Here is a 14,899-nt window from a genome sequence, read left to right as displayed (position 1 = left end):
AAGAGAAGAGAAGAGAAGAGAAGAGAAGAGAAGAGAAGAGAAGAGAAGAGAAGAGAAAGCAAAAAGATGCAGGAGTGCTGTGAGGTTAGTCAATGAAGTCTGCAGATCATGAAAGTTACAGGATTTTTCTCCTTTCCTTCCTTCAGTGACTGATTTCTGTTACTGTAACCAGGAGTAGGAAGGTTTGTCCCCACCAAAACTGGAGTATTCACTTCCTTTTCTCCATCTCCTGCATTCACTTGGAAAAGCACTTCCCTCTCCACTCTGGCTCTAGCAGGAAAGCTCATAATAATACTACAAAACCCACTGTCTGTAAAAGAATTTCTTCTGTGTATTAAAAGCTTAGAGTCTCACTCTGTGCCACCACTCCCTCAGGGAATGAGTCAGGGGTCATAGGGAACACCAGCACGACGCTCCCAACGACCACAGCCCCAGAGGAAAGGGAAGTGATGGAACACCAGGACATTGCCAACTTTTTTGTCTGGACAGACCCCCTCACAGAGCACCCCTCTCTAGTCTGGATCCTCTCTGTCCTCTTCCCAGGCTCCCAGCTCTGTGCTGGTCCCTGCCACGGGAGCAGAGCTTTGATCCAAAACCACGGCACAGGCACCAGCGTTTGAGGAAGTTTGACAGCAAGAAGGATGCAGGATTGTGTAACCAAACCCCTGGCAAACACATTCCAACCCATTCAGGGAGCAACATGACAGCTGTATTGTCTTTCTCTGCCATCTTTCAGCTTGTCCTGTCTGGCAGGTTGGTGTTCCCAGACAGGTCATCTTTAACAGGCACACCTTGGCTGCAGGAGTGAAAACCCCAAATATACGACAAGGGAAGGAAATCCTGTCCACCACTCTGCCTCCTACACAACCTTCCCAGAGCCTCAGCCGACTCACAGAGGTATTACAGAGTTTTCAGAGCAGCTTCAAATGTTTGCTCAGGATTTGGAAACGCAGAAACAGGGGGATTTCTGAGATGGATGAACAGGATTCTTCCTCTCTCACCTTTGTTGGGGGATTTTCGTGGCACACCAAGGGTCAGAATCTCTCAGCACATTCTTTGTGCACATTCACACAGGTCCTCATGCAGACACTCAGATCTAGCAGAACTGTGCCTATTCTTGTGTTTTAGGCCTTCACTCCCACACTCTCTCTACCACACTTGTTCCAACAAATTGGTTGCTCAGAGCAGGCTCCCAAGGCAGGCTCTGGGGCACAGCGACTCTTCTGACTCACCCTCATTTCAGCCAGCCTTTCTCACAGTCTGCAACCCTCAATTTCCCTGGGATGAGCTCAAAGTGCTGCTCTGCCCTCCTGACTCAGGAATTCGGGAGGGCAGGTTTGCTGCACCTTGGCTTTGCACCTCCCCTGCTAATGACAAGTTGCTAAAACCCCTCCAGAAATGCACAGAAAGGAGAAGAGGAACTGCCAGGCTGGATCAGCCCCACAGTCTCTGTGGTCCCACGTCCCATCCCCACCAGTGGCTGACACCAAATCCTCCAGGAAAAGGTGTGAGAGCTGCAATTGGCAGCTTTGGAAGGAATTCCCTCCTCTAACAAGTTCTTCCCCCGATCTGCAGTAATTAGAGGCTTCAGCCCTGAAATCACACAGCTTAATATCCTCCCCAAACAAGCACCAGAGCTCTGCCTCTTTTTAATATTCAAATGAACACCAACTCTCCTTCTGAATTTCAGACCCAGAAACCGTGTTTGCAAACAACAACTATAACAAGCTGCCAGGTTACATGCAAAACACCCTTCCAGTTAAACAAGGTAAGCAGTTGATTCCCACACAGGTCGTTGAGCTAGTTTAAAGCTCTCTAAGGTAACAGAATTTCTGTTTACACACAACAGACACAGAGAAAAGTGCAATTAAGGAAGTGAGAAATGGCCTTTACCTTAGTGCCTACTGAAGTCTGAAAGAATCTCTGCTTCACTCCCTCCTTTCTTTTTCTCTGTCTCTCTCTCTTGCATGGCTGGACTGACAGGTTGGCAGAGCTGAGGAGGACAGGTTGGGTTTGTTTTTTTTAGGCACAACTCCTCCCCCTCTCAAAGAGAAGGAAAAAAAAAGAAAAAAAAAAAGCAAGACTGGGAAAAGTTCACAGAAAATCCCATCCTTTCAGCACATCAGAACTGAGGTGAGAAATATGCTACTTTTGGGAGCCCAGCACTTTTCCAACTGTTTTTCTCCAAAAGGCTCAAGGTCTACTTTGCAATAGGTATGAAGCAACCAAAGGATTTCCACTAGGAACTAACCTGACCCTGAATTTTTCCCATTTCCCTGATAACTGATCCAACAGCCCCTTTAAGGCAGCCTTGACAAGAGGATTTTTGCACAGGTGGAAAGGGCTTTTTGCAGGCAGCACAAACATCTTTGGGCTTTGGATTTTACCCCTACATCCCATCACCACTGTGTGTAATAAGAGTCACCAGATGTCTGAAGTCCTCATTTTCCCCCCAGGAGCCCTCAGGTGCTGCCAACCTGCACTCCCAGCAGAAAGCAGGTGATTTTAAACTCCTGTTCTGCTCCATCCTCTGAGCTGGTTGCACACAGAGCAGGTCACCTTCTGTCCCTGTCACCTGAGGTGTGAGAGGAATCCCAGAGCTGGGGGAGGTTTTTAGCAGACCACTCTGGCCACAGAAACGAGGTCAGGGGGAAAAGAGGTGGATGCAGCACAGAGCACATTGTCCATGTGTGCTTCCACTTCCACGGGTGTTCCTGCCCACCTGGACATTCCTGGGAACTGCTCTGCTACCAAGTGTTTGAATGGACCCTGTCAGAAATGCAGAGATCTCATCCTGGGCTTTTCAAAGAGGGTTTTCAGATCAGGGCTGTGACAAATGAACTTTCCCTGCTCCTAATTCTGTGCACGGCTGCTGCTCCTGCCCGTGCCCTCCTGGCTTTGCTTCTGGGCACTCCTGAAACAAGGATTTGTTAATAAATGTCAAGAAAGAGGAGCCAAGAGGTTGGTGGCTGGTCCTGAAATATCTTCTACCCTCCCACTTCCCTGCAATCTACCAACAGAATTGACAGGCAAGTCTTTCATTCTCTGCTGCTTTTCTTAAGTTGGCAGTTTGGGCACAAATCTGCAATTTCCATGTTCTCTGCAGAGTAGCTGCCTCTCCCTCACCCGCTGTTTCAAGCAAACAAATACAAATATACAGTAGACTAATTGCTGTCATCTGCATAAATTTGCATCCCAGACTCCTTGGATAGAATCCTGTCTCCTCTGGGTCAGACTTGCAGCTGGGCTGTAACAATGAAGGTTCAGAGACTTCGTTCACCTGCGTCACAGGGCTGGAGTTCCAACCCCCCCTGTAACAGCTCCTCAACGCCAAAAGTGTTCCAAAACTTTTGGAAAAAACACCCAACCAGTTTAAATTAAAATTACAGTGAGCTAGATCAGAGGTGAATTCAGCGGGTATCAAACAAAATCAGTGTGACATCATATCTAAAAATGTCCAGTTCCACCTCTTGCAAGCTCAGCTTTATCTCCTCTGCCAGGGGAGGGCCATGTCCATCTATCCCAGGACTGATCTCCATTCCCTGTCTCCTGCAGAATGCATTTGCTTTCAGCCTCTTTTATCAGGCAACTGCTCTCAATCGTGTTCAGCTCCCTACTTAAGATCTCCAGAGAGATAACGTGAATGCTCCAGTGGAACGAGTTACCTGAATCCAGAGAAAACTGGCTCAGGCCAGTCCCAAAATCCAGTGATAATGAACTGGAGCTGCACCCCCCTGCCTGCCCAGGGAGTCTGATGTGAGAAACTGTTCTTAAGGTTACACACATCAGGTTTCTGCCTTGATTTCTGCTGCAGATGGGATGGGGAGGAGAATGCAGAGCATTAAGCACACACCAGTCTCAGGGTCACCCTATCAAAGGGAGATTCACTGGCAGAGAGATCCAGCTGCAGTTTGCTTTGGCATTGATTTATAGCAGTCTTCTCAGTCCTCCCTCCTCGGAATTATGAGCCTGGACATCCACACTGACCGAATCTTTAAGATCTTTTAGACTCAAAGGGTTTTATTTTCTTTATTGACTCACGTTACCTACCCCAGCACCAAAAGAGAACATCAAAACCATGCCCAGCACGGTGCTCTTGCTTCACCTGTGGCACATTCTCCCTCATGGCCACGTTCCTCAGCTTCTCCCCTTCTCCAGGACCCCACAGGAGAGTCAGCCCATGGGGGAGAATATGCCAGAGGAATATGCCAATCTCCAACTTTAGCTTCCTGCCCAGTCCCAGTCCAAGCCTGGAGCAGGATGGGTTTGTGTGTCAAGGCTGTGTCTGCCCCGGGAGCTAAAGGTGCATCAAACCAAGAGCTGGCCCTCAGTTCCCAGCAAACACAGTTGCTACAAGAGCTTAAAACCAGTCAATAAATGCACTTCAATTAAACACTACAATGAGGTCAGATTTCTTGTTTTTCCTGTTTAACCAGCAAGTTTCGAGGCAGCCCAGTAATGAACCCTCGGAGCAGAGCTCATTACACCATCAGAAAGGTTGCAAAATTGCATACAACTCTGGTTTATTGTGCTCAATTAGGTACACTCCCTAAAATCTAAAAAAAAAAAAACAAACAAGGGAGGAACGTGTCTCATAATGTAGGAACTTAGTCCAAAATGTCTTGATACTAATGACAAGATTCCCATGGCTTTCAATCGACTGTGGATCAATACAGGTAAGATAAAGCTGAGATTTTCGTGTCACTCCAGTGTTTCCCGTGGATTTGCAAGTGGATCTGCATGTCCTGATTCCCTGGCCTGCCTTGGAAACATCTCCCTCAATGCACTCAAACCTCCCTTGTCACCAGCTGGGCAGATCCCACTCCCACTGGAGCCACCTCTGCACTGCAAAGGGAGAAAGGGAAACAAAACCCCCACAGTTCAGCTCCAGTGGTTATTTTTTGGGGGTGTGGATCCCCCAGGCCACCCTGATCCACATCCTCACCTCAAACCCAGCAGCCACAGGCACAACCCAGGCTGCCTTTCTCACTGAGTCCGTTGCTCTGAATTTCCACCCATTCCAAGTCCAAACTGGTTTTTTTTTATTGCCTGTAAACTGCAGGTGCTGAAGGTTTGACAGGGCAGGGAGAAAGCCCTGCAGAGAAGAGAAGCAAATGGGGCAAGGTGTGGGATCTTCAGCGCTTACAGGCCGGTGGTCCCATGAAAATCAACGCCAAAATTCCTCTTGGGGGGCACAGATAAACCATGTGGGTGTCACAGACCCTCTGAGAGGTCCTTCAGGCTCTCGGGAGCAACAGGAGGGCTCCAGTCCTTTTCCATGTGCTGTTGCCCAGGGAGAAGGGTTCGGTCTGGGGACTGAATAATTCACCAAGAAATCAGCTGGCCAGTGTGGAAATCATTTCAACTGAACTGAGCCCTCAGGTATTACATTAACTGGATCTCTAGGGAAGGATGTGGATTATTGCAGCTGAATAGAGCCCTTATTTATCAGATGGAAAAGGTTAATGTCATTTCCTTTCCTCTCCTCCATGGTTTTTGCTTACCACATCCCCATTTATGGACAGCATGAGGTGCAGACAGTGGAGGAACATGTGCTGGATGGTTTAAATGACCAGAGCTGTTACTTTAGGCAGAGAAGGGGGGGGTTAAGAAATTAAGATTTCTGCTGGTTTCCTGGGGAGAGTTACAGGGCTAGGAAACATAAAACACTGAAGAAAGGAAATGGGTTGTGGAGCACCTGGTCTTTGATTTGACATCCAAGAGGACCTAACTGAAGGAGGGAATTTTTGCATTCTCCTCTACTGTGTGTGCATAATAAGAACCAGGATCAAACTAATCTAATATTCTCATTTCATACTTTATAAAGCAAGAGTGCATTAAGAAAGGTCATTTTTTTTTACTCCTTAATGAAGTTTAAATACAGTTAAATTAAGTTCTACTAATAAAGAGCCTATGCTTTTTTTCTAATTTGCCTCTGGAGTCTCAAGAGCTGTTGACCTGAAGATAAATATCAGAGCAGTTCAGCCATCTATTATGTGCTCTGTTATGATGTCAACAAGTTAATTCTAATGCCTGTTAAGGAGAAAATTTCTATGTCACACAGACTAAGAGCAGTGAAAGCTTGGATTAAGAGAAAAAAGCTCTTTTTTGTGGTAAAAGACTCAAGACACCCCAGCATATCTCCCTGTCTCTGGCACAGTATATTCTTAGGTAAGAATACTAACCAAGATGGACCTAAACCAGTGTCTGTTGGCAGAGTTCAAGAGAAGGACAAGGACTTCTGGCCATCTGGGAATTTAAGGATGCCAGGACCTGGTCCCCTGTATGGCAGCCAAGAAAGGTGAGCGTGGAATTTGTGTCGGGCTTCTGATCACAGCTCTTGGTTCCTCTCGGTGTTACAGGAACTCTGAGCACCCAACATCAGTGTCAGGCAGATTTCTCCTTGCCTTGCCATAAATCAGGGATGGTTTGGGCTCCTCACCATCCTCTGGTTCCCAGATCCACCAGCAGAACTGAACTCCATGCCAGGCCCTGTAAGAAAAGACCTGGATACCCCTGTTGGTCTCTGGCTGCACAGAACTACAGGATGGGAAGTGCTCTGAGGTCCAGCTGCTTTCCTTCTCCTGAATCCTCTTCTATGCTGGAGCAAAACTTGGGCATGCACTTTTCCATGGAAAGAAATCCAGACTGAAGGGACAATGAGGATCAGGACTTTTGGGTGATTCTGAGGTCGCCTTTCCGGCCCCAGCTTTCCATCTGTGACCTGAGTCAGTGGCATTGCCTTACCTTGCAAAGGTGTCTTGAGGACAAAAAATCAATATTTAGGGGCAGTACAGCGGGGATGTCTAATTCCAGCCCTGAATTAAATGGGCAGAGAGATGCCCATTGACTTATGTGGGATTTAGAATGAGCCCTTACTCATTTCCATCGGCCCCTGAACAGCCATCTGAGGACAGCAGGGACTAACTATTAATACTTTGGGGGTTAAACAATCAGCATCTATGTTATAATGGAGTAAATTAATGTATGCAGCCAAGGCAACCACATTGTGACTCCTCAGCTGGCTTCTTGGAATATTTGCAGAGTATGAAAAGAAAGGGCTGAGTGCATCTGTTCTCTTTTTTTTTTTTTTCCCTTGCCCATAAAGGAACAGCTTTCCTGGACAACCAAGCACCAAGACATTACAGCAAATAGTCTTTCACATAAGGCCAACCTTGGCTTTGTTATAATTGCTATGTAAATATAATCCCTCTCATCAATTAAATGCTGCTCTCCAAGGCTGGAACATTATACATGTTCATCGGGATGGAATCCCTGTCAATTCAGTTTGCTGCCTCAGTATTCATGTGCATTAGCCTTGGAAAAGAGAATGTGATTGCTTGAATAAATTCAGCCCCTACCTCCTGCATCCCTGGATCAGCTGACAGCATCAGTCTGACTGTAATATGGGCTCAGAAATGTGTTGCCATGGAAATCCTAAATATTCAGTCCTTGGCAGGGGAATTCAAATAGGATCCTTGATAAATAGAAATAACCCAGCCCTTGCTAACCACAGAGCTGGCCCCTTGACCCTAAAGGTGTCACTGAGAGTCAGAAAGTTTTTTTTTTCCGAAGTATTGGAAGAAGAAAAAAATCTGAATTTTCACTCACATTTGTACCAGATTCCTTAGTGAGTCAGGAAACCTCTCCCAGAACCTCCCATTGCATGAGTACAGTCTCTCCACTAGTGTTGCATTATTTTTGAGCTGCCTGGATCCAGCCAGTCCCACGGGCCAGAGGGTAACTGTTAATGGGCTCTGAGCACTCAGGTATTGCTGCTCCTGCCCTCAGGGTGACCTGTGCTTTCTGTCCCTGCACACCCCCCGGGCCCAGCCAGCCCATGACCCCTTGTTTTATGGTTATTGTCCTGTGTGACTGAACATTCGGAATAATTCAGCCCAGCCCTGTGGCTTTGCTGTTCCCTGGGCAGAGCTGTGAACTTTACAACCCAAAATACAACCCTGAAAGAGGTTTCCCTGCAGGGCAGAATCCAGCAGCTGTTCAACAACACCCAACACCCCCCTGCAGCAGTTCAGCACCGGGAGGAACGTGTGTCCCACCTCATTAAGCTCCGGGCAATTCAGGCTGGACACCAAGTCTGTGCTCTGTGTTGGTAAAGTAGCTCAACAGCCCATTACTGGGGGCACTGGGCACTGCTGGGAGACTTCAAATCTCAGTATTTTCTGCAAGGGAGGAGAACCTCAGTTCTGTGGAGCACTGTGGGCATTTTCCATAGACACTGAGGTGCTGGACTCCAAAGAAGAGCAGCAGAGATGGGGAAGGGTCTGGAGCACAAGTGCTATGAGATGGGGCTGAGGAGCTCAGGGGGTTCATCCTGGAGAAAAGGAGGCTCTGGGGGGACCTTCTGACTCTCTACAACTCCCTGACAGGAGGGTGGAGAGAGGTGGGGATCCACCTCTTCTCCCAAGTAACAACTGATAGGACAGAAGGAAACAGCCTCGAGTCATCCAGAGGAGGTTTAGATTGGATATTAGGAGGCATTTCCCCCCCAAAAAAACATTACCCAGCCCTGGTACAGGCTGCCCAGTGGAGTCCCCATCCCTGGAGGGATTGAAAAGCAGTTTGGGTGTGGCACCTGGGAACACGTGGGGTGGCCTTGGAGATGTTGGAGTCATGCCGGAATCGACGACCTTGAAGGTCTTTCCCAACCTCAGCGACGCTTTGAATCTATAGTAAAACAAGCCTTGTGGCAGGAACACTGCTTTGGACAAGTTTTCTTCCAGAAAACGCTGTGGAAGCGCTTGGGCATCTCCTCCCTTTGTGTAAAACGAGTGGGAACACCCGGCGCTGTCCCTTCAGCACCACGGAGGCTCCGGCGGCGCTGGAAGGGAATCCACCGACATCCCCCGCACCGAGCGGGTGAGCTCAGCCTGTCGCCCGGGACTGGGAAAAAAGAGGGGGAAAAAAGCCTTTCTGGCGGTTTAAGTTTCATATGGTTTCGTGCTGGAAAACAAATTAACCTAAGAGGATTTTCGGAACTGGAGCTGGGAATAAAAGACAAGGTGAAAGTGTCTGAATTTTGAAAGTGTGCCCAAGGCCCCAACTAGCAAATCCTCCTCTGAATGCTCTTAACGAGCCCTTTCATCAGCACTGAAAGAATACAGAGAGAAAAGGTGCTTTTCTTTTCTTTGAGGTAACAGAAAAGATTATCTAAAAAACTATTTTCAGTAAAATATTAGTTTTTCTTTCTCCTCTTCTCAAAAAAATGCTTCTGTTCATAGGATTATGTCAAAGAAAACCCAGTAGCCTGATCTCCCTGCCCTTCCCTAACAGCCATTAATTTTCCTGCTTTCCACCCCCCCAGAGTTTTCATCCTTGGACTCAAGGGATGGCACTTGCTACATGATTCCCAAACAGCTTTTTTTTGCAGAGCTCAGAGATCCTGAGCAGCTCTTGCAGCACAGCAGGAATTACCAGCAGAGGGGGAGAGTCAGAGAGACACTGGGATTCCATGGAACATCCCCTGAACTCACTGGAAATATTCTCACTGACCATGCCAACAAAAAGAAGGGAAAACCTTCCCCTAAAGATGTTGGTGAGATGTTTTCTCCAATTCATGTTTTCTAGGTCCTGTCCATAATGACAGTTTTCTTTGCTGTTTATAGTCAAGAGTTTATCACTTTTTTCTGGGCAATAAAAGAACCCTCAAGAATCATGATTAAGATGGAAAAACCTCTCCTGCAGCAGAAGGAAGAGGCAGTGAGCAGCTTTAAGCAGAGGCTGCCTTGTGCCAGCCCCTCATGCCCCTGGTAAATCTGCATGGGATCGTGCTCTCTAAGTCCTTAAGCACATTGTGAAAATGGGGCAAATCCTCTTTTGGAATTTACTGACTTAAAAAAAGGAAAAGCAACGTAATTCCATTTATTTTAACATCATTAGATTCTGAAAAAGAAAGCCTGATCATATCATGGGACAGTGCAATTGTTATTTCTGTGATCACCAGGGCATTTTGACACTTGGTGCCACACATTGCTGGGAGCCAACGGAGTCTTTTGCTCTGGAGTTTTACAGGAGATGAGAAGTTGGAGTGAGGCATAAAAAGCAGTTACTGATTAGCACTTTTTTTCCCCCCAAGAAAGTCTAATCTGTTTATTGTCATGACAATGGTACCGAACCTGGATGAGGCCACGGGGCTGGAAAATGAGGCTTTTCTGCTCTCTGTTTGTACATCTCTGAAGCACAGTAAGGTGAAATCCAATGTATCCTATCCTTTATTATCACCAGAGTGGTTTTGGAAATGGCTCCTAGAATTGCACTAGAAAAAACCCCTTCAAAGCCCTCCTTCCCCTTTCCTCTGCACTTGCACTTCGTAGCACCCAGAACAAGGCAGGCAAATGTGTTTAAAGTCCAATATATGCTTTGCAGAACTGCCAGATTGGGGGAAAAAAAGTGCTCAGGAAACAAACATTAAACTCTTGATAAAAAAAGAAGGCAAATTCCTCCTGTGCTGACCCAGGTCACCTTTGGGCAGGTACAAGTTTCTTTATCCACTTGCCAATTCCCCCATTCTTTTAGAGAACAGGTTTGTGTTTTGATCTGTTTTCTTTGCTTGTTTATCTCTTAATCTTTGAGTAAATTGCAACATCTGCCTTTGGCCATTGTAGAAACAGGTTCAAAGCTTCCCAACTGACTTCCCACCTATTTCCTTGCCAAGATTTCCATCTCTTGAAATCCTGCAGCTCCTCAGTTATTTTTTCTGTGTTATGATTTAGATTTTCGTGGTGACTTGGGGCTGTGTCGACATTCCTCCAATACATCCTAATTTATTCCACCAATATTTGAATACCAGAGTCTGTCTCCCAAGGCACCACAGAGGCAGAAGTACAGAGAGGAGGATGCTCTTAAAAAATGCATCAGGACTGAGAGGTTTTTTGCTTAGGTGGAGATCAGACCTGTCCTAAAATATTTACTCCTGGAGTAAAATGGATTTCTGAGCAGCTGGAAACAGGAACAGTTTGGTTCTTCTTTTACCAAAGTTTGTAAAACTCATTTCTATTAAAATGTTACTGTTTCCAAAAATACACAACATTTAGTTGATTTGTAGTTACAGTGAACAACTACTTTTTGGAAATCTTTAAGGCCTTGTTTTAACCTCCACTCTTGATCTTCACTCAAATTTCCTTTCTTGCACTACTTTGCCTAAAGTCCAATTACATTATTTTCCATGTAAATTTATATCACAGCAAATGAAAAAAAAAAGGTTTGAGCAAGTGAATCCTTCTCTCTGTAAATAAAGCCACCACATAGCACACACATATATAACAGTATTTTAAAACAAATATTCACACAGTACTGACACAGTAACCAGAACAACTCAGATAAATGCCCCTGTCCCTTCTGTACTCTGCTGGTGGCACCTGCCTCACCAAGGAGTTTTCTTCTAGAATTCACTTTACCCAAGAGCAGGTTAAAAAAACCCAAGGGTGCAGGAAGAATGAAAAACGAAATGATACAGTTGGTTTGTGCAAGCTCAGAGAAAGGACTGGTGAAGATGACACAGACCTTTGCAGACTTGAGCAGTACAGAAAAACTATTAGGAAGGGGAAAATAGGTGCAAAGACAAGGCTATTGCTGTGGAGAAAAAGGTGGTGGAAAGCAGAGTGTGTGTTCTGGTATGTGAATGACCAAATAAACTCCCTGTGCACACTCTGGCACTGGGGATAAACACACTCCTTCAGTTTGAGTCCAATGAGGATGAAATCAGCTGGATGTACCTAGTGATTTAATTTAGAAAAACACAATCAAAGGTGGATTGCTGTGGGCAGGTTGTCGTGCCCTGACAGAGCACAGGAATGAGCCCCTGCTCTCCCCTGCACGGGTGTGGAAAGGACACAAAAGGTACTTTACCTCTCCTGTGCCGCCACAGGGAAGTTCTCTCAAGGGTCCTTTGTCTCCCGTGTCCAGCAGCTGTGCAACTGTAAATTAAAACAGGGGCTGGGTTAATAATCAAGAAAGGAACAAGCTGTAAACTCCAAAGGCTCAAGTTAAACATTTACTCCAGTTTGTTCTTGTGAGCAAACTCCGAGGGGCTGCTCAGCAAACTGCTGGAATCTCGAGAACCAGGGAAATGAGTGGAATGCTCCCCAGCCCCTTCCCTGTCTCCCCTCAGCACAAACCTGGAGTCCCCTGTGCACATCCAGGTTAGGACTGAAAACACGAGAAGCAGGAAATTCTCCCAGGTAATAAAAGCCCTTCATCATTCAAATGGTACTTCAAATATTTACACGCGGCCCCGGATTTGGAATTACCCACAGATAGACAACTTTAGAATAAACAGGTTCGAGTTTATACTTATATTGTTTTATTTATTCAGACTTTTTTTCTTTTCCCCCTACAGAAAGCCTTTTGTTTCTAGATTAGGGTGACCTTAAGGTAAAGACTTCCAGTGCCATTTCCTTTTCCATGGAAGTCACAGGGCAGGCAGAATTACAGGCAGATACCTGGAAAAAGGGGAGGGTGAAGTTCAGCCTTCATCCCCCCACAGAAGGGTGGTGACCTTTCAGAAAGTGCATTAGCTCCTCCTTTTCGCTCTTCACTTTGTGCTCAGGCTGTTTATTCAGGCACTTGAAGACTAATGTGGGCACTTAGAGGTGAATTAAAGCCATTTGAATTTCTAGGTATGGCTCAGGAGCAGGGCAGGACGTGCTCCCTGCACAGAGGATTTCTGAACCTTAAATATGAAATGACCTGTAAGAGAAAAGCAAACCAAGAGCAAACAGTGAGGAGTAAACAGAGGAATGAGCTGGTGCAAGGTGGTGTGAGGTTCCTCCAGCTCACAGAGCCTGCTGTCCACGGGAGTCAGTTGTGCTAAATCACATTAATCTTGATTTTCCTGAATCCATCTGACCCTACCTGGTATTTAGACACAAGAAGGCAGGTTCACCTCTTTTAATGTCATCTCTACTCTCCAGAACTGCCCTCCAGCAGCTCAGGGACTCAGGAGAGAGGAGAACAACTCCCACAGCTGCACAACACAGTTCAAAATGCCCTTTATCTGTTCACCCTTTGAGGTGAGACCAGGCTCCTGCTGGAGATTTGTACACCCCTCATGCAATGGAATTCCAGTCACACTCTGGTACTTCTGTAATTCAAATTAATAACAATAACTAGACTTGACTGCTTGACAAAAAGCAAATAGTTTGGAAAAAGCTGTCTTAAATCTTTCTATCCCACTTCCCCAGACCAAAAAAAAAAAAAATAAAAATCTACAAATGTTATTTCTTTTGGCAGCTGAAACCTAATCCTACCTTGGTTAGCATAACAGAGAGAACAGGAAGCACTGCAAAGGAATTTTTCATTCCCTGGGACGTCTTTGATCCCCCTCCCCTCCCTTTTCCTATCAGGTAATTTTCAAATCTTGATGTTTCCACTTAGTCTAGGTATCTTCTTGTTTTGTCTACTTTGGTCAAGTGTTATTCAACTCCCATTTCATGGATGAAAAACTGGTCTGCATTTAGACTCTGCTGTTGTGTAAGCTGGAACCTGAGAACGTCAGAATCCACGAGGGAACAGAGCTAAAATTCACAGCCCTGGCTGGTGGAAAACCAATCATTCCTCTGCTTTTGCACAGGCAAAGGGCATTCGTGCCTTGCACAGGGGCTAAACAAATCCTTGCATCATTTTCTCTTGTGAGAAAAGTGACTTTTTGTCACTTAACATCTTAGTTCGACTTCCCAACACGTGGAGGGAATTTTTTCACCATTATACACCTTGATTTGTGCCCATCTAAAAGGTGTAAAGCTCAAAATAAATCCATGTTGTCCTCCTATTTGGGGTTCTGAAGGGATGTGTTGACCCTTACTCTGGGGCCCACGTGGAGTTCAGGGCAAGCCTTTGACAAGAAAACAGGAAAACAGGTAATAATTAAAATATGCATGACACTCCAAGGGCTTAATTACCTTAGTGAAGCCTCGTGTTTGTAGTAAAGACAAGGCTGGAGCTCTGCAAAGCAGGAGGTGACAACACCCATGAGGTAAAAGTGAAAACAAGACCATCTTGGAGCAGATAATACAACATTCTGCAGATAATACAACATCCCCTCTGCCTGCAGATGGATCAAATCCACATTCAGAATCATTAAATGCCCCTGTGGCAGTGCAAATATTTATATATATTTACATCAGGCACTTGGTGGGATTGTTGGGGTGTCCTGTGCAGGGCCAGGAGCTGGACTTTGATGATCCTCGTGGGTCTGTTCCAATTCAGGATATTCCATGGCTTTATGACACCTCCCATTTGCTATTAACTACTTGCATGCTCCAAACTTTCTGTTAGAATGACTAACAGTAATAATTTAGGACATAATAATTTAATACATAATTATAGTCCATTATTTATGTAATAATATCTGTAATACCTGATAATTTAATACATAATAATTACTATCAGTAATAATAATAACAATTGCTAACAGTAGTAATGAAGTCCTCAGTAGTAATGAAATCCTCAGTAATAATGAAGAAATATTGCTTGCACTGGCAAATAATGCTTGATAGTCAACAGTGTTTCTATTGTTAATTCCTTTATTCCTTTATTCCAGTCTATGACTGCAAGCCACTGGAACAGATCATGCCTTGTTTACATTATTATTATTACTGACTGAAGTTAGACTCAAGTCTTTTTCCCCCTCTCATTTTATTTCTTTACCCAGGGATGGCCAATATTTCTCCTTCCTTCTCTTCTCTGAGCAAAGTTACAATAAAAGCCAGAAGAACTGACTGGAAGGCAGAGCAGATGTATAATTTCCCTCCTCTTTATGGCTCTAACTTGTGAAAATGCAGGCATGCTTTCATTATTCTGCTGTAATAACCTGCACATGATGGAGGTGGATTCTGGGCCATTATTGCCTTCACTGGGGCTGAAATGAGGACATTGCTCA

The 14,899-nt window shown here is 45.4% G+C and overlaps 1 protein-coding gene across 2 annotated transcripts in view; it reads right to left on the bottom strand.

Moving 5' to 3' along the window:
- Positions 1-11,910, bottom strand: part of KCNJ16 (potassium voltage-gated channel subfamily J member 16) — a 31,754-nt gene extending 19,844 nt beyond the window's left edge. Inside the window, exon 1 of one of the 2 annotated variants that reach the window (XM_018073375.2) lies at positions 11,869-11,910. The gene's annotated coding sequence lies outside the window, so the exon portion shown is untranslated. Of the gene's footprint in view, positions 1-1,893; positions 1,937-11,868 lie in introns of those variants that run through there. The other variant, XM_018073377.2, reaches the window with a different exon arrangement.
- Positions 11,911-14,899: the final 2,989 nt, after the last annotated feature.

This window comes from Manacus vitellinus, unplaced genomic scaffold (assembly GCF_001715985.3).
Source record: "Manacus vitellinus isolate BGI_N305 unplaced genomic scaffold, ASM171598v3 scaffold_24_pilon, whole genome shotgun sequence".
Taxonomy (NCBI): Eukaryota; Metazoa; Chordata; class Aves; order Passeriformes; family Pipridae; genus Manacus; species Manacus vitellinus.
The sequence above is the reverse complement of the archived record's forward strand: the minus strand, read 5'-3'. Positions and strand labels throughout refer to the sequence as shown.